Source organism: Schistocerca serialis, chromosome 8, assembly GCF_023864345.2.
Source record: "Schistocerca serialis cubense isolate TAMUIC-IGC-003099 chromosome 8, iqSchSeri2.2, whole genome shotgun sequence".
In the NCBI taxonomy this organism is placed as follows: Eukaryota; Metazoa; Arthropoda; class Insecta; order Orthoptera; family Acrididae; genus Schistocerca; species Schistocerca serialis.
Genome location: NC_064645.1, coordinates 455,192,281 through 455,212,264, shown reverse-complemented (window position 1 = coordinate 455,212,264; position 19,984 = coordinate 455,192,281).

Here is a 19,984-nt window from a genome sequence, read left to right as displayed (position 1 = left end):
GAGACGGTGTGCAAGATGAAAGACGAAAAATGCAAGATCGAGTCAAAAGAGAGATTTGACGAACACGTACAAGAGGAATCAGTAGATATGAAGATTAAAAAAGAGGAGTAGCCGGCTGATGATGAAGCAGATGAGACTAAACCGACTCTGTGGACCCTAAAAAGCATCATGGCGCTCTCTTAAGCTAAAATGCAAAGGACTAAGTTCATTAAACAGCGAACTGGGTCTATTCTTGTAATTGTGTGGTGCTACAAACCTATTAACCTACCAAACTTTCCTTTCTTTGTGATGTGATGTTTGTATATGCTTTTCTTTTGAGATCCCCACCGGCTACAAATAATAGAACATTGTACACTGTGAAGTGATTTTCACTTATACGTGAAGTGTTCGAAGTTCGCAGAGGATGCAGTTTTCTGTAGGAAGGCAGCAACGCTTGAAGCCTGTAACGAAATGTCAGCCGAGCTGCAGACAGCAGCTGCAGGGGCTCGCAGTGACCCCGACCGCAAATACGAGGGCTGCCAGAAAGTAAAAAATGGTTCAAATGGCTCTGAGCACTATGGGACTCAACTGCTGAGGTCATTAGTCCCCTAGAACTTATAACTAGTTAAACCTAACTAACCTAAGGACATCACAAACATCCATGCCCGAGGCAGGATTCGAACCTGCGACCGTAGCGGTCTTGCGGTTCCAGACTGCAGCGCCTTTAACCAGAAAGTAAGTTACGATTGATCGCGAAATGAAAATCACAGTGAAAATAAGATATGTTTCATTTGTAACAGTTAGCTACACCTTTCAGCTACTTCTCTACGTAGTCGCCGTTCTGACTCAGACATTCGTCGTAGCGTTGTACCAACTTTCCAATACCCTCATCATAAGGCAGCCGCCAGTGCTTTCCGTCAATTCTCTACGCTGGCCTAAAGCTCGTTGTCTGTGCCAAAATGTTGTCTTCATAGCCAGCGGTTCGTTTGAGCAGAGATGAAACTCAGTGGGAGACAATTACGGGCTGTGTTGTGGGTAACCAAACATTTCCAATTGAAACGATGCAGGAACATCTTCATTGCCCCTGCAGAATGAGTCTGAGAACTGTCTTGAAGAAGAAACCGCACGACAGTTATGTAATGTTGGTTGCATAGCTTCAGGGGAAAATTCTCACCCGGCCCTCGTACTTGGCGGGATACACTATTTTCTATAACATCTTTACGCCCTCACTAGGAGCTCAGGAATGAAAAGAGCGACATAATTCTACCTAGAGTCATACTAGAGACACTGCCCAACACATCTTTGCAAAGCTTTATCGGATTTTCATAGTCGTTTCCATTTCGCGACCGATCGTAACTTACTTTCTGGGCAGCCCTCGTAAATGTAACTGTTGCGCGTAAATTCAAATACGTCCGGATAGCCGGGAGCGTTAACGAGCCGCTTACGGGATTCGGGTAGGCGAGCCTGCCCCTAGTCGAATACGCGTCGGGGATTGACGACGAGGGATGCGGAGCCTGCCGGCCTGGACGTGGGTTTTAGGCGGTTTCCCACGTCCAGCTAGGTGAATACCGCTCTGCTATCCAAGGCCCGCCTCGGGTACACGCTACGCAAAAGTTTCAAAAACGTTCCCATATTTGAATAGGAGATTTACTCTAGACGCAGACAGATAGATGTGCCACACAAATTCTGTCGTCTGTCCGCCTCGGTGGCTGCGTGGTCATCGCTGCGCATTGCTAAGCAAAAGGGCCCGTGTTCGATTCCCGGCCGGGTCGGTGATTTACTCCGCTCCGGGACTGGGCGTTGTATTGTCCTTACGTTCGCATCGTAATAGCCACTATGTCCGCCTTTGGCACGGATAACAGCGTCATGGAATGAAAGCAATGAGGCCTTGGTAGGTCGCTGGAGAGTGCTGGCATCGCATCTGCACACGGAAGTCACCTAATTCCCGTAAATGCCGGGCAGAGGGGCGATTAGCTCTGACGTCACATTCAGTCACATCCAAGTTGTCTTCAATCTGGTTCAGATCTGGGGAGTTGAGGGCCAGCACATCAATTGCAACTCGCCACTGTGGTCCTCGAACCATTCCCTCACACTCCTGGCCTTGTGAAATGGCGCATTATCTTGTCTAAAAATGCCACTGCCGTCGGGCAACATGATCGTCGTGAAGGGGTGTACGTGGTCTGCAACCAGTGTACGATACTCTTTGGCTGTGATGGTGCCTTGCACGAGCTCCTCTAGACTTACGGGTGCAGACGTGAATGTTCCCCAGAGCATAATGAAGCCGCTGCCAGCTTATCTCCGCCTCGCAGTACAGGTGTCAAGGAGCTGTTTCCCTGGGAGAAGATGGATTAGTGCCTTCCCGTCGGCATGATGAAGATGGATACATCAGACCATGCAATGCTCTGCTACTGCTCCCAAGTCCAGTGTCGATGATCACGTGTCCATTTCAGTCGTGGTTGCCGATGTCGTGGTGTTACATTGACACATGCATGAATCGTCGGCTGCGGAGGCGTATCGTTAGGAGTGTACAATACACTGTATGTTCAGACACACTTGTATTCTGCCCGGCATTATAGTCAGATCTTAGTTCCGCCGATGTTAGCTGCCTGTCGTGTTTTACCAGTCTGCCCCGCCTGCGACGTCCGACATCTGTAATGAGCAGTGGCCGCCCGACCCCTCGGCGTCTGGACGTGGTTTCACCTTGGTTACGCCACGTGTTAAGGCACTCTCCGCAGCATTCCTCGAACATCCGACAAGCCGTGCAGTTTTCAGAAAAGCTCGCGCCGAGCCTCCGGACCATCACAATCTGTCCTCGGTCAAACTCAGATAGATCGCGCGCCTTCCCCATTCTACACACGGACAGTAGGCTCACTTCACCGTACGCGAGCCTGACTAGCAGTTATTCCTGGCCAAGTGACGCTGCTAGCGCCTGGACGTTGCATTCATATATACACTACTGGCCATTAAAATTGCTACACCACGAAGATGACGTGCTACAGACGCGAAATTTAACCGACAGGAAGATGATGCTGTGATATGCAAATTATTAGCTTTTCGGAGCATTCACAAAAGGTTGGCACCGGTGGCGACACCTACAACGTGCTGACATGAGGAAAGTTTCCAACCGATTTCTCATACACAAACAGCAGTTGACCGGCGTTGCCTGGTGAAACGTTGTTGTGATGCCTCGTGTAAGGAGGAGAAATGCGTACCATCACGTTTCCGACTTTGATAAAGGTCGGATTGTAGCCTATCGCGATTGCGGTTTATCGTATCGCGACATTACTGCTCGCGTTGGTCGAGATCCGATAACTATTAGCAGAATATGGAATCGGTGGGCTCAGAAGCGTAATACGGAACGCTGTGCTGCATCGCAACGGCCTCGTATCACTAGCAGTCGAGATGACAGGCATCTGATCCGCATGGCTGTAACGGATCGTGCAGCCGCGTCTCGATCCGTGAGTCAACAGATGTGGACGTTTGCAAGGAAACAACCATCGGCACGAACAGTTCGACGAAGTTTCCAGGAGGATGGACTATCAGCTCTGAGACCGTGGCTGCGGTTACCCTTGACGCTGCATCACAGACAGGTGCGCCTCTGATGGTGTACTCAACGGATCGTGCAGCCACGTCTCGATCCGTGAGTCAACAGATGTGGACGTTTGCAAGGCAACAACCATCGGCACGAACAGTTCGACGAAGTTTCCAGGAGGATGGACTATCAGCTCTGAGACCGTGGCTGCGGTTACCCTTGACGCTGCATCACAGACAGGAGTGCCTCTGATGCTGTACTCAACGACGAACCTGGGTGCACGAATGGCAAAACGGCATTTTTCGGATGAATCCAGGTTCTGTTTACAGCATCATGATGGTCGCGCCAGTGTTAGGCGACATCGCGGTGAACGTACATTTCAAGCGTGTATTCGTCATCGCCATACTGGCGTATCACCCGGCGTGATGGTATGGGGTGCCATTGATTACACGTCTCGGTCACCTCTTGTTCGCATTGACGGCACTTTGAAGAGTGGACGTTGCATTTCAGATGTGTTACGACCCGTGGCTCTACCCTTCATTCGATCCCTGCGAAACCCTACATTTCAACAGGATAATGCACGACCGCATGTTGCAGGTCCTGTACGGGCCTTTCTGGATACAGAAAACGTTCGACTGCTGCCCTGGCCAGCACATTCTCCAGATCTCTCACCAACTGAAAATGTCTTGTCTATGGTGGCCGAGCAACTGGCTCGTCACAATACGCCAATCACAACTCTTGATGAACTGTGGTATCGTGTTGGAGCTGCATAGGCAACTGTGCCTGTACACACCATCCAAGCTCTGTTCGACTCAATGCCCAGGCGTATCAAGGCCGTTATTACGGCCAGAGGTGTTTGTTCTGGGTACTGATTTCTCAGGATCAAATTGCGTGAAAATGTAATCACATGTCAGTTATAGTATAATATGTTTGTCCAATGAATACCCGTTTACCATCTGCATTTCTTGTTGGTGTAGCAATTTTAATGGCCAGTAGCGTAATTATTATTTGCTTTTACGGCCTCATTGGACCACTTTGGTCAATCATTTCCTGGTCCTCTTCGTCAATAAGCGCATGTTTCGTTCTTTCTCAACTGCCCAGTATCTTTTCATTCGTTCTGATCTTTCCTATCTTTCCTCACCTGTAAATACCCTTTCCATTGTGTGTCGTTTGTCTACTTTTGGTTTAAATCTTACTTTCTTGTCTTTGAGTTTCTCGAGATTTTCTGTCTTGTTTTGCACATCATCCAAGGTTATATCTAGTTCTCCCATATACTCTTTAATTTCCTTGATCCATCCTACTTGTTGCTTCACATTCTACAGTTTCTGCATAATTTTTCTCGCTATTCTGGTTTCTGGTCTCCTCACTATGTGGTCAAAGAAAGAAACCCTCTTTTTACGTATAGTATCTGTTATGGGCTCCAGTTCCCTGTACACTACTTCATTCGGCACTATCCGCCACTGTCCTTCCTTCTGGTATTTTTTATTTATGCATGTTCTAGGTATTCTTCCCTCTAGGTTTAGTATTTTGTCGATTCTGTTTCTCTGAGCGACTTTAAAAAGAGTCTAGCTTGCGTATGTTACCTCTGGCTGAACCACCGTATTGTACTGTTTTAATTTTGTTTGAATTGATAGACAGTTCTTACTGTGCATAGACCATGTTAGTTTTTGAACTTTTGTATTTTACTGGTTCTTTCTTGCCAAGCAGGTTTTTCATACAAGTTGTGTGTTATAATCTCTCCATACACAAATATAAATATTTGTTCTCTGTCCCGAGGGGAATTGGTGGCTTTGGGAACGATATCCGGCCACAAGCTACCGCTAACATTGCCGCCTCCCAAGTAACAGTGCTCATCTAATAACGAGACTGAAAAATGAAAGGAAGCACATGCAGTAGAAGAACAAGTGGAACATTACGCTAAGTAGATGAAGATACACAGAACAGTACACTTACACAATTACAAAATATACGACAAACCACTGTAAACCATAACTGCCGTAAAATACCTATGGGTAACCTTTGGTAACGGGCCAGAGTGGAGTGTCTACATAAAGAGAAACTGCAAGAAATCATATGGCAGACCGATACTCAGTGGAAGAATCTTAAGGATATCTAATTCACCCAAGAAACAAGTGGGTTACAAAACACTTCTTGGGCCGATTCTTGAATACTGTTCATCAATCTGGGAATCTCACCTTGTTGGATCATTACCGAAGATAGAGAACATCCAACGAAGAGTTGAGCGTTTCGTGACGGGACCGTTCACTTGGAGCGAGAGCGTTACGGAGGTCTTCAAGATGTTCCAGCGTCAGGCGTTTCGTATCACGCAGGCCTTTACTGTTCAAATTTCGAGAGAGAACGTTCAGGAAGGAACGGGAAACGTATTACTTCCTCCCACACATAATCACAACATGTAAATCAGAGAACTGCAGCTCATGCGCAGGTTTACAGACAACCGTTCTTTCCGCACGCCCTTTATGAATGTAGCGGGGAAGGAGGGGAAGGCAGTGCTACCAGAACCTTCCGCCGTGCGCCGTAAGGTGGCTTGCAGAGTGAACAAGTAGATTGTGCAGGATTACTGCAGGAAGATGTAACAACCTTTTTATTTTGTGAGCAGTTCATGATGTAACGAGACTTTTGGCAAATGACAGTACACAGAGGGACACGTAATTTTGTTACACAGTCGGTAGTGTTAGCTTCTGGATCAATCGGGATAGTGGCACAAGTTTCAAAACAGCGAACGAAACACTTTTTATGGCTGTTGAGAAGAAAACCAGTCTCAGGACTGAAGACCACAACAACAACAACAACAACGAGAAGAAAACGACAGCTATGTAACGCTTGTTAATATTCTCCCTGAAACTTGTTAGGGAAATGCACTAAAACTGAGAGGGAAGTCTGTCACACCCACGGTTGTAGTTTGGGATGAAGTGCCAGACGCATTACCGGTTCAAAAAGTAATTACTGCAGGAGTTAAGCTCCTTCACCTAGCTGATTTGTGATAATCATACACAGGGGGTGGACAATAATATAGAATCACCAAAAACGCAATACATCACCACGCCCGATATGCTGCAGCAAAATTGTCATTCGAAACAGCTTGCGGTCGTCTCGGAATACGTATTTATAGGTCCTGCCGGCCGAAGTGGCCGTGCGGTTAAAGGCGCTGCAGTCTGGAACCCCAAGACCGCTACGGTCGCAGGTTCGAATCCTGCCTCGGGCATGGATGTTTGTCATGTCCTTAGGTTAGTTAGGTTTAACTAGTTCTAAGTTCTAGGGGACTAATGACCTCAGCAGTTGAGTCCCATAGTGCTCAGAGCCATTTGAACCATTTTTATAGGTCCTGTATGGTTTTCAAGGAAATTCCACACCATTATTTCAGTAAAAGAGCGGCAAGTTCAGGTAACGAAGACAGCGGTCACAGACTCTTCCTTCCAAAGCAGAACACAAAGGCTCGATAATACTGAGTTCTAGTGAGTGTGGCGGCCAGAGGAGATGGAGAAATGCATCCTGGTGCTCACAAAACAAGTCATGGACGATGCAGCCCTGCCGTCTTGGAACGCAGCATCACCATTCGGGAATTGTACCGTGGGATGGAGCTGGTCATCCAGAATGGTTACGGAATCCGCGGCAGCAATGCGACCTTGTTAAGTACCCATGGGGACCATGAGGACCACGATATGGGTGCCCAAATCTTCACCAAACCTCCTCCATGTTTTACTCTTGAGACGTAATATCGGCCAGAAGTGTGAAACAAGGCTCACCCGACCAAACGACTGCCAACAATTCTTCCGTAGTCCACTTTTTACGCCTTCGACACCACGTGTTTCCCTTTCACGGGCGTTTGCATCGCTGACGAGTGGTTTTGGAGTTCCAAGTCACCCTGCAGTTCCCAGCTTACGCAGGTCACCTGGTGTCGCTTTGGGGATGTCAGGGTGCCCGAGGACGACAATCAGCTCTGCAGTGTCTTTTGCGTCTGTCGTCCACTTATTTCTCCCCGGAATCCTCTTCAATTGTTGTGCGTCACGACAACGGAACACACAGACTTTCGTCCGAGCTGTGAGTTAACGAATGATGTTCTTCCGCTTTTCCTATATGCCGTATAGATCTTCGATAGAGTGCCTCTTGAAACAGCAAACAGTTCGGCTACCTTGGTTACGGAAGCGCCTACCTTATGAGTACCAACACACTGCCCATTTTCGAAGCCACTTAGCTTCGATATAAAGCACTCACAATTACACAGGCCACTATTCTGACCACGACTGACACCTGAACTACACAGACGCCATCCGTGGTCAAGAACAAATGAGCAACCTGCAGGCCTGGCTATCATCTGCAATTACGTCCAAGCACGTATTTTGATCCGAGTTTCCATATCGCTGTTCAAACCGTGTACATGGCGTTACGTATTCATTCCATTAGGCGTAAACGATACGTTTCCGTGCACTGGTTTGTCTTCAGTATTCCGGCTACTCGATCAAGTCCTTTAAGAGTGTAGAGGAAATACAGCAACGTCCTGCATTTTGTCTATGTGTCGGCTAACAAGACGATAGAGCTGACCGTATGTACACTACTGGCCTTTAAAATTGCTACACCAAGAAGAAATGCAGATGATAAACGGGTATTCATTGGACAAATATATTATACTAGAACTGACATGTGAGTACATTTTCACGCAATTTGGGTGCATAGATCCTGAGAAATCAGTACCCAGAACACCACCTCTGGCCGTAATAACGGCCATGATACGCCTGGGCATTGAGTCAAACAGAGCTTGGATGGCGTGTACAAGCACAGCTGCCCATGCAGCTTCAACACGGTACCACAGTTCATCAAGGGCAGTCACTGGCGTATTCTGACGAGCCAGTTGCTCAGCTACCATTGACCAGACGTTTTCAATTGGTGAGAGATCTGGAGAATGTGCTGGCCAGGGCAGCAGTCGAACGTTTTCTGTATCCAGAAAGGCCCGTACAGGACCTGCAACATGCGGTCGTGCATTATCCTGCCGAAATGTAGGGTTTCGCAGGGATCGAATGAAGGGTAGAGCCATGGGTCGTAACACATCTGAAATGTAACGTCCACTCTTCAAAGTGCCGTCAATGCGAACAAAGAGGTGACCGAGACGTGTAACCAATGGCACTCCATACCATCATTCCGGGTGATACGCCAGTATGGCGATGACGAATACACGCTTCCAATGTGCTCTCACCGCTATGTCGCCAAACACGGATGCGACCATCATGATGCTGTAAACAGGACCTGGATTCATCCGAAAAAATGACGTTTTGCCATTCGCGCACCCAGGTTCGTCGTTGAGTACACCATCGCAGGCGCTCCTGTCTGTGATGCAGCGTCAAGGGTAACCGCAGCCATGGTCTCCGAGGTGATAGTCCATGCTGCTGCAAACGTCGTCGAACTGATCGTGCAGATGCTTGTTGTCTTGCAGACGTCCCCATCTGTTGACTCAGGGATCGAGACGTGGCTGCACGATCGCTTACAGCCATGCGGATAAGATGCCTGTCATCTCGACTGCTAGTGATACGAGGCCGTTGGGATCCAGCACGGCGTCCCGTATTACTCTCTTGAACCCACCGATTCCATATTCTGCTAACAGTCATTGGATCTCTACCAACGCGAGCAGCAATGTCGCGAAACGATAAACGGCAATCGCGATAGACTACAATCCGACCTTTATCAAAGTCGGAAACGTGATGGTACGCATTTCTCCTCCTTACACGAGGCATCACAACAACGTTTCACCAGGCAACGCCGGTCAACTGCTGTTTGTGTATGAGCAATCGGTTGGAAACTTTCCTCATGTCAGCACGTTGTAAGTGTCGCCACTGGGGCCAACCTAGTGTGAATGCTCTGAAAAGCTAATCATTTGCATATCACAGCATTTTCTTCCTGCGTCTGTAGCACGTCATCTTCGTGGTGCAGCAATTTTAATGGCCAGTACTGTAGTTTGGAGCCGTCTATCCGACAGTTACGGAAAACTCTGGAATGGAGCATTGGTGACTTCGGATGGCAATGATGTTCTCCACATTTGTGAGGTAATGTTTCTTCGTTCGGGACGACATTTATATGTTTTAAAATACGTGACCTAATATATGACGGGAAGGTTGTGACCTGGGATAAACAAGTCTCCTTAATAACAGAAAGCGCTCACGAATTGTAGGTTGGCGTGGCAGCAGGATGATCCCACATTGCATTCAAGCTAAGTGTACAGACTGGAGAGAAATATTTGTAAATATTGCATTTTTGTTACTGTATGCTACAAACATCTGTTGTTATTTGGCAGCGTAGGATGGAACCAAGCATGGGTTTGTGAATATTATGAAAATTGCATAACCCTGAAGAAATGATATTTTTTCCAACTAAAATAAAATTCAGATGAGAAGCATAAGGAAGAGTTCATAAGAAAGGCAATAAACAAGACGTTAACAACTCAAAAAAAAAAAAAAAGAAAAATATTTCCAGCTGCACATAAAATTCTTTCCAAGATTCTAGTTATTAGAGTTGAAACAGCACTGGACAGTTATTTAGGCAAAAATAAAATTGGTCTTAGGAAGGACAGATCATTTTCTGAACAAATATTTAATATGAAATTAGTCGTTCGCTACAGGTTACGGATTTCATAAGACACTGTAGCAATGTTTATTGATTTCAAATAGGCCTTTGGGTCTGTTGACAGAGAAACTATCGATAAAATAAACCGAGAATTTGGTGTAAAGTCTAAATTTCTAAATGACGTTCGTGATACACAGACACAATCCTTGAAGTTGAATTTTTTGGAAAAATATCTCATCCCTTCAAAATAACCACAGGTGTACCGCAAAGTAATAGCCTATTATTAGTTCTTTTTAACTGTGTCTTAGACAGAACACAGAAAATTTGGAATGAAAAACTGAATGGATAGAAGTTCGGGGTAGGAAACCAAATTAGTTTTTTTTTTTTTTTTTTTTTTTTTTTTAAGCTTACGGGACTTAACTGCTAAGGTCATCAGTCCCTAAGGGTACACACTACTTAACCTAAATTATCCTAAGGACAAACACACACACCCATGCCCGAAGGAGGACTTGAACCTCCGCCGGGACCAGCCAACAAAATTATTATAATAAACTGTTCAAATGTGTGTGAATTTCTTAGCGACCAAACTGCTGAGGTCATCGGTCCCTAGACTTACACACTACTTTAACTTATGCTAAGAACAACACACACACCCATGCCCGAGGGAGGACTAGAAGCTCCGGCCGGCCGAGGTGGCCGAGCGGTTCTAGGCGCTGCAGTCTGGAACCGCGCGACCGCTACGGTCGCAGGTTCGATTCCTGCTTCGGGCATGGATGTGTGTGATGTCCTTAGGTTAGTTAGGTTTAAGTAGTTCTAAGTTCTAGGGGACTGATGACCTCGGAAGTTAAGTCCCATATTGCTCAGAGCCATTTGAACCATTTTTTTCGAACCTCCGATGGGAGGGGCCACCCAGTCAGTGACATGGCACCTCTATCCGCGCGGACACTCCGCGCGGCTAGAGTAAACTGTCTCGCATTTGCGGATGACTTTGGTATATTTCCTAAAATGTGACATCTGCTGTAATGCAAATTACTTTTGTACGAGAAATAGCCGTTAGGAACAGTTTAGGAATTCAGGAAGAAAAAAGAGTTTTTAACGGACATTAAAAACGCACAAAAATTTCTAAAAACAGATATTGGCCAACAGAGAAGGTTAAAAAATTGAAATATCTTTGGGAGGTAATCCAAGAACATGGTTTGAAAAAAGCTTCTATATCAGAAACGATGAAAAAAATGGGAAGGGCATATGGTATAAATAAAAACATTTGCAATAAAACAGTGCCTGTTGAAAACTGCAAACGTAAGGCCTTAAATGCAGTAGTGTATTCGAATGCTCTACATGCAAGTGAATGTCTAGCATTAAAATATAATTTAGATAAATCAAAAATATTAGAAAAACGAATCACTAGGAAATATTAGGCCGACGAAAAACTATGGAAGGTTGGAAATTACAAAGTATCGATGACATTTATCGTAACATAGCAAACATATCAGAAGTAACGAGAAAAACAAGACAAATTTTTTGGACATTTATATCGAATGCAAGGCAGTAGATTAACCAAAAAGATCTTCATATTTGTAGGATAAAATGTCAATAAGAAATTGGACCCACAAAGTAAAAAAATGATTTAGGAAAAAATAATATAAAAGTTGAAGAAACAACTGACGAAGATGTGTTTAGAAAAGTACGTAATATCGAATGATTACAAGCCAGGAGAGCGAAAAAAAAAATGATCTGAATTGTTCAGAAAACAGGTAGAAAAAAATAGATAAATAAAGCACAGGAATAAAAGAACAACGAATAAGGAATTGGAATTGGCACATGGTACTTAATTGACCGACCCAAGAAGAAGAAAAATTAGTACAGAGTGTGATACGCATGTGACTAGAATCACAGAGAGAAAGCGCGTACGTGTTTCGAAATGTATGTCCATGTTATGGCGTATTGAAGAAGTGGACTGAACGTTGTCTGCTGTCGTCTGACATGTGTAAATAGTGCAATGGACATTACACAGAGATTATTTAGCGACATGAGGTAAGCAAGTAACATTTCAAGGTGTCGTTTCTTTCTGCGATACTTCTTATACAGATTTTGTCCTTTGGTTGCTCTGTTGTTTCGTCCTCTATTGCAGAACATTTTTTTTAAACTATTTCGGAAAGAACGGCATTTAAGCCAAACTAGAGACGAACAGTGATTGTTGTTACAACAATTGGAAATTGGAAATTTGTGGTAAGGGCTTAAGGGACCAAACTGCTCAGCTCATCGGTCCCTAAGCTTACGCACTACTCAATCTAACTTAAACTAACTGACACTAAGGACAACACACACAGCCATGCCCGAGGGAGGACTCGAGCCTCCGACGGAAGGTTACAACAATTTATTGTCCCGCACACTCACTAATGTCAAAACGAAGTGACCGATTGCAGCCGTCACCGACCACTCTCAGATCATAAAACGCTAGCCTCGGTGCAACGCCCACCACGGATATAACCCCGTAGCTTTTTCAAAATACCTAGCGGATTAATACCGGTCTGATTTTCTCTTTTGTGGGACAGCCAGACTCCCTCTCTCTGATGCGAAACGTTCTCTTCCTTCGATATAGAAAGTAATCAACAATCAGACACTCTCTCCCTGATACGAAATGTTCTCTTCCTTCGGTATAGAAAGTTAATAACAGTTGTTAGAATCTGCCGCGGACTTCAGCAAAATAAGTATGTCTATCGATACAAGAATAAGTGAATGGAAGAGGAAACGACAAGCGGTTCCGTCACGCAAGAATAAGAAAAATTCTAGCATACATGCTTCTAACTCTATGCTGTGTTATGTAATATGCTAACAACTGAACGTGGAAGATCAATACAGCTGTATCGAACTTACAAAAGAAGAACGAAGGCAGTACCAACAAGTGTGCCCAGAACGTATACGTCTAAATTACACATAATAGCAGGTAAACTTCGATTGGGGCTAAACTTTTCAGTAAGAAGAAGCACAGAAATCCGTAACTCTACGGAAAACAGAAATATTGAAAATTGAAAATTAATAATAATAATGGTCTGGAGTAGGATACTTTGGAACGGAAACTTTGGGTCGCAAAGCGGTGTACTACTTATTATTTATTCACCTTGTGCATAAATTTTCCGGTACATTACGAATGTCGTCACCCTGTAAACATGGTTACCGTAAATTAAAACTGTAAATACACGCTGATTGGAGACATTTCGATTCAACCGATTTGGAAGTTTGTTTTTGATATCACTATCAACCTAAAAGACTTCCAGACCAGTTCCCCACCCCTTTTTGTTACCTTTTCCTGTCAGTCCAATCGTTGCCTTCATCTGCCCTAAATGAAGAAACTCTTTCGACTTCACTGCTAATTTACACTATTTTCTTTCCTATATATTGGCTATACACTATTTTTACTTCTTTGTTTCTGACTTTCTTGACAACTTTTAAAATTGTTCTATTGTGCTCTTACCATTTTAATTGGAGTTTATCTGTACTGAAAGGCAAACAGTACAGTTTTATGACCAAATCGAATTTGGTGAATGGAAATTTGTGGGAAGGTCTTATGGGACCAAACTGCTGAGGTCATCGGTCCCTAAGCCTACACACTACTTAATCTAACTTAAACTAACTTACGCTATGGACAACAAACACACCCATGTTCGAGGAAGGACTCGAACCTCCGACGTGGGGAGCCGCACGGACCGTGACAAGGCTACTCATACAGTGCGGTTATCTCGCGCGGCCCGAATTTGGTTCAAAATGTCCTATTAAACACATTATTTTTCCATTTATACAGTTTAATTATATGAAAACTTCCTGTAGGACTGCTGAGAATGATTTTGATGTTCTCGTATGGATTACTTCCAAATCTTCACCATAGTGATGAAGTCTACTGGAGACTCCATAAACGACGCACATATTCCGCAGTATAGTAACATCGATTGAGTCAAATGCTTTCTCAAAATTTGTGAATCTCAGGCCATTGGTTAATTCAGATTCATTGTTAAGTTTCAATAATTTCAATTGCGATTTTCGAGTGGACTATTCCGTTACATGCACTTCTAGGGGCAGATAATTCCTTTCCCAATTAAAACGCAATGTATTTTCTATACTGGCGGTAATGTCTGTTTTCTTCATTATGGAATACATAAAATACTGCATTCTATGGAATCGTCTTCTTACAAGAAATTCTGTGATAAAGTTTATAAGTTACTGTTTATTACTTTTTCCTTAGACATCCAATTTTTATCGAGACACCACCATCTAATGGCACTTTTCCTTCCTTCATGTGTCGATGGTTTAATAGAACCTCATCTGGCATTACTTAGAGAAAGCTACTTTTATTATTGAGTATGCATTTCTGATTCATATCGTGAGCTACATAAGCAGTTAAATCTTGAAGTAATTGTAAAATTTTCTTTATTTGAAGTCTTATTTGATCATTTGTCACATTAAGTGATGAAACATAATTTACACCCTTCAAATTCTTATTACTTTTAATATTTTCAGCTATTTTTCATTGCAGTTTCTCACATGCTCGTTAAGACATTTCCGAATAATTTTTTTCGGGATTACGTGTTCTACCACGTTCCTTTGAAGTTTCACAGCCTCTGATAGCTCGGAATCTACATGATCAGTTCGTTTACAGACCACGTGTCAGTTGCGACCTCAAGCCAGCACTGTAAGATAACAGATACTCAGTGTCCATGTGGTTCTTAATACTATGATGTTTCGGGCAGCGTAACTTGCTGTGACAGTGCGAGAGAGAGTGAGAGAGAGAGAGAGAGAGAGAGAGAGAGAGAGACAAAGATATTGTTTATTACTCTGTGGCGATCAGCGCTCACATAATTATTCTTAGGATATAGAGCTTTTGTTCTTCTTAAGAGAAAATTTTACTAGAAGAGAGCCATTCTTGTGATGTAAAAATCGACGCCATTGCGAGTTTTGATTCACATTGTAAAATATATGTGTATATGGAAGGAAATCAGTTAATAGAACAATAAAATATTGTTCATTTCTAGAAGGTACGTATTATTCTACACCCAGCGTATGCTTCTACTGTGATTTAATAATAAATACCAGCTTGAGAACAGTTCCGACGGGAGCGTTCAGTTCTAGTGAAATAGTTCGATTTTTTCTTCGGAAAAGAAGTCACTTCATGGATCATTCAAATCCACAATAGTACCTGGACATTTCTCAGAACTGAAAGCAATCTGATTGCTATTCAACAGAGCCCCGAAGAATATTTCTCCGTACTTTGGTTACCACTTTCAGCTCAACACGGTATCTGCAGCATCTGGAGCGGAAGCGGAAGCGTGTAAGCGCTATCAGTTTCACACATCGCCCTGTGTACGCTGTATGTATTTACCCACAACAGTGAACATGCAGTTACTCACACACATAGAAAGACAATACAAGGTGGTGTGGGAAACATTTCAGTATAAAGGTCCTGTAGAGCTAAACAGTAATTAGCCTAGTAGCAGTAGTACTAAAGAAAAAAAAAATTTTCAAAGGAGCCTTTATAATACATGTAAGTACGGCGAGTTGCAGTTATTAAGCGGGCTCTTTTTATGCAACGCTGGCAGATGAGCTGTAAGTCCATGTTTCTCCCCGATGGAGGAATCGGTCATGGTGGTTCTTCCTATGGGTATTAACTGCTGGACGACATGAACATGCGGACCTTTCTTGCGAATCTGTTAACCAATATTATTGATTATTAACGCCATATATTTTCACCTGAATTAAAATTAAAGGCAGACTATACATGGGTTTTCTAACAGACGAGATCTCTTCCACTATGACACAATCGCTCTGGCGACACAGTGACACTTTCATGAAAGTTAAAAGTGTGCACAACCAAAAAGTTTGTACAAACAACAGTGTTTTAGTAAGTACGGTGGTGATGGAGGCAGTACGTTTTGGCTGCGAACTTCAGAGGTCTATCTCTTTGACTTTTACTACCACTAGAAAAAGGACGGAAAAAATCCTCGGTTCGGCGAAGTTAATGATTAAATTTCTAAGAAAAATCACCAACAATGGGGTTGTCAAAGACGGCAGAATAGCGATCAGCGGTTAAAGGCACCCTCTTGACCATGCTTTTGGAATCTGCACCTAATGGCGGAACAGTCAACAATGATCACTGCTTGAAAATAAAGTAGACAATGGATATCACTGCATTAAACAGAATGTGTATCCGCACGATACGTGGTCTATAACTGAAGAAGTGTCATAATGATCTCTACACTGACAAAAGATATCGGGTTACTCCCCTGTCAGGTATCCGCGAGGGGACTACCATCTGGGAGGTAACTGTGAGAAAAAGATTGAATAACCAACGAAATCTCAACGAACATTTGATGAAGCGGAGCGTGGAATGTCATAAGTCTGCAAGTGGTAGGGAACCTAGAAAACCTGAAAACGGAAATGCGAGTATTCAATTTAGATGTAGTGGGGGTCAGTGAAATGAAATGGAACGAAAATAAGTATTTGTAGTCAGGTGAATAAAGAGTAGTATCAACAGCAATGGAAGATGATTTAACGGAAGTATGATCCTTTGTGAACAGGAAGGCAGAGCAGTGGACTGTAAACAGTTCGATGACAAGATTCTTCTCATCAGAACCGACCGCAACGCCAACAACAATAGTTTAGGTACACGTGCCGTCGTCACTAGCAGAAGATGATGATGATGAGAGAGAATATATATATATATATATATATATATATATATATATATATATATATATATATATATGTGTGTGTGTGTGTGTGTGTGTATGTATATATATATGAGAACACTGAAAGGATAAAAACAATATGTAAAGCGAGATTAAAATCTAATAATCGTTGGAACGCTGAGTTGAAGAAACGGAGGACAAAGTTACGGTATACTATGGGCTCGATTGCAGAAAAGGTAGAGGAGAAATACAAGTTGAGTCCCAAAATTAATTTAGGTAGTGATGACAAGTACACTGTTCAAGCACCGCAGGAGGAGGAAATATGTGATGGTCAACTGGGTAACAACATTGTCATACAAAGATTCCATAATCAAATATGGGATTATAAGGCGTATCCAGAAGCAGATTTTACAGCTTAGTAATGATGAAAAGTATATTGAAGTATGAGAGAATCGTTTGGAGGAATCAGCGTGTATGGAAGTAGATATTGCGATACTGAGGAATGAAAATGTGTTTTTGAAGTTCTTTGAGGTGGGAGATACAGCGCTAGTCAATACCACAGAAAGAGTTCAACTAGAGAGGAATGGATATCCCTAAAAAGGGCAATCTCAGAAAATGGACAGAAAAATACGGATACAAGCCAGGTAATTGCGGAGAAACCTTGGGTAACGTAAAAAATACTTCAAATGCTCAAGGAAAGACGAAAATACTAAAATGTCGTGACAATTAAACTTATACTCGATGTTAACAAATTTCTCTTCTGCAGAAACACTTTTCTTGGCATCGCCAGTCCACATTTTATATCCTCTCTTCATCGACCATCCTAAGTTATTTTACTTCCTAAATAACAAAACTCATCTACTACTTTGTCTCATTTACTAATCTAATTCCCTCAGCATCATCTGATTTAATTCGACCACATTCCATTATCCTAGTTTTGCTTTTGTTGACGTTCATCATATATCCACCTTTGAAGATACTATCTATTCCGTCCAACTGTTCTTCCAAGTCCTTTACTGTTTCTGACAGAATTACAGTGTCATCAACAAACCTCAATGTTTTTATTTCTTCTCCGTGGATTTTAATTCGTACTCCTATTTTTTCTTGGTTTCCTTTACTGCTGTTCAGTGTACAGATTGAATAACATCGGGGATAGGCTACAAACTTGTCTCACTCCCTTCTCAACCAATGCTTCCCTTTCATGCCCCTCGACTCTTATAACTGCCATCTGGTTTGTGTACAAATTGTAAATAGCCCTCCGCTCCCTGTATTTTACCTCTACCACCTTCAGAAGTATTCCAGTCAACCATGTCAATAGCTTTTTCTAAGTCAACCAATGCTAGAAAAGTAGGTTTGGCTTTCCTTAACCTACCTTCTACGTGAAGTCATAGGGTCAAATTGCCTCACGTGTTCCAACATTTCTACGGAATCCAAACCGATCTTCCACGATGTCGGCTTTTACGAGTGTTACCATTCGTCTGTAAAGAATTCGGGTTAGTATTTTGCAGCCATGACTTATTAAACTAATAGTTCGGTAATTTTCACACCTGCTTGGTGATTGGAATTATTATATACTTCTTGAAGTGTAAGGGTATTTCACTTGTCTCATACATCTTGCTCACCATTCTTCTTCTACTGTATTTCTTTCCCCAGTTCTTGTCAATCGTTCCGTATTGCTCTCTCTGAAACTCTTTACAATCTCTGGTTCTTCCAGGTAATCCAGGTCCCATCTCCTTAAATTCCCACCTTTTTGCAGTTACTTCAGTTTTAATCTACAGTTCATAACCAATAAATTGTGGTCGGAATCCACATCTGCTCCTGGAAATGTCTTACAATTTAAAACCTGGTTCCTAAATCTCTGTCTTACCATTATATAATCTATCTGAAACCTTCCAGTGTCTCCAGGCCTCCTCCACGTACACAGTCTTCTTTCATGATTCTTAAATCAAGTGTTAGCTATGATTAAGTTATGCCCTGTGCAAAATTCTACCAGGCGCTTTCCTCTTTCATTCTTTACCCCCAGTCTGTATTCATCTACTATTTTTCCTTCTCTTCCTTTTCCTACAATCGAATTCCAGTCCCCCATGACTATTAAATTTTCGTCTCCCTTAACTATCTGAATAATTGCTTTTATCGCATCGCACATTTCTTCAATCTCTTCATCTTCTGCGGAGCTAGTTGGCATATAAACTTGTATACTGTGCTAGGCGTGGGCTTCGTTTGTATTTTGGCTAGAATAATGTGTTCACAATGCTGTTCGTAGTAGGTTATCAGCGTTCCTATTTTTTTATTCATTATTAAACCTACTCCTGCATTACCGTTATTTGATTTTGTATTTATAACCCTGTATTCACCTGACCAGAAGTCTTGTTTCCCCTGCCACTGAACTTCACTAATTCCCACTATATCTACCTTTACCTATCCATTTCCCTTTTTTTAAATTTTCTCATCTACCTGCCCGATTGAGGGATCTGACATTCCACGCTCCGATCCGTAGAACGCCAGTTTTCTTTCTCCTAATAACGACGTCCTCCTGAGTAGTCCCCGCCCGAAGATCCGAATGGGGGACTATTTTACCCCCGGAATATTTTACCCAAGAGGACGCCATCATCATTAACCATACAGTAAAGCTGCATGCCCTCGGGAAAAATTACGGCTGTAGTTTCCTCTTGCTTTCAACAGTTCGCAGTACCAGCACAGGAAGGCCGTTTTGGTTAGTGTTACAAGGCCAGATCAGTCAATCATCCAGACTGTTGCCCCTGCAACTACTGAAAAGGCTGCTGCCCCTCTTGAGGAACCACACGCTTGTCTGGCCTCTCAACAGATACCCTTCCGTTTTGGTTGTACCTACGGTACGGATACCTGTATCGCTGAGGCACGCAAGCCTGCCCACCAACGGCAAGGTCCATGGGGTGGGGTGGGGGTGGGGGGGATACAGGAATAGAGCACTAAAAATCAGTAAGGAATGAATTCAATAGGAACTGCAGGGAAGCGAACGTGAAATGGTTGCAGCAAAAGTTTGAAGAAATAGAGGTGGATAAGATTGTCGGAAGGACAGATTCAACGTACAGAATAGTTATAAGAATCTCCCGTGAAATTAAAAGCAATGGAATCAACGTTAAGAGTGCAACAGGAATTCCGCTGTTTACCACAGAGGAGAGAGCGGACGGGCGGAAAGAGCACACTGAAGTCCTGTGTGAGGAAGAGGAACTGTCTGCTGCAT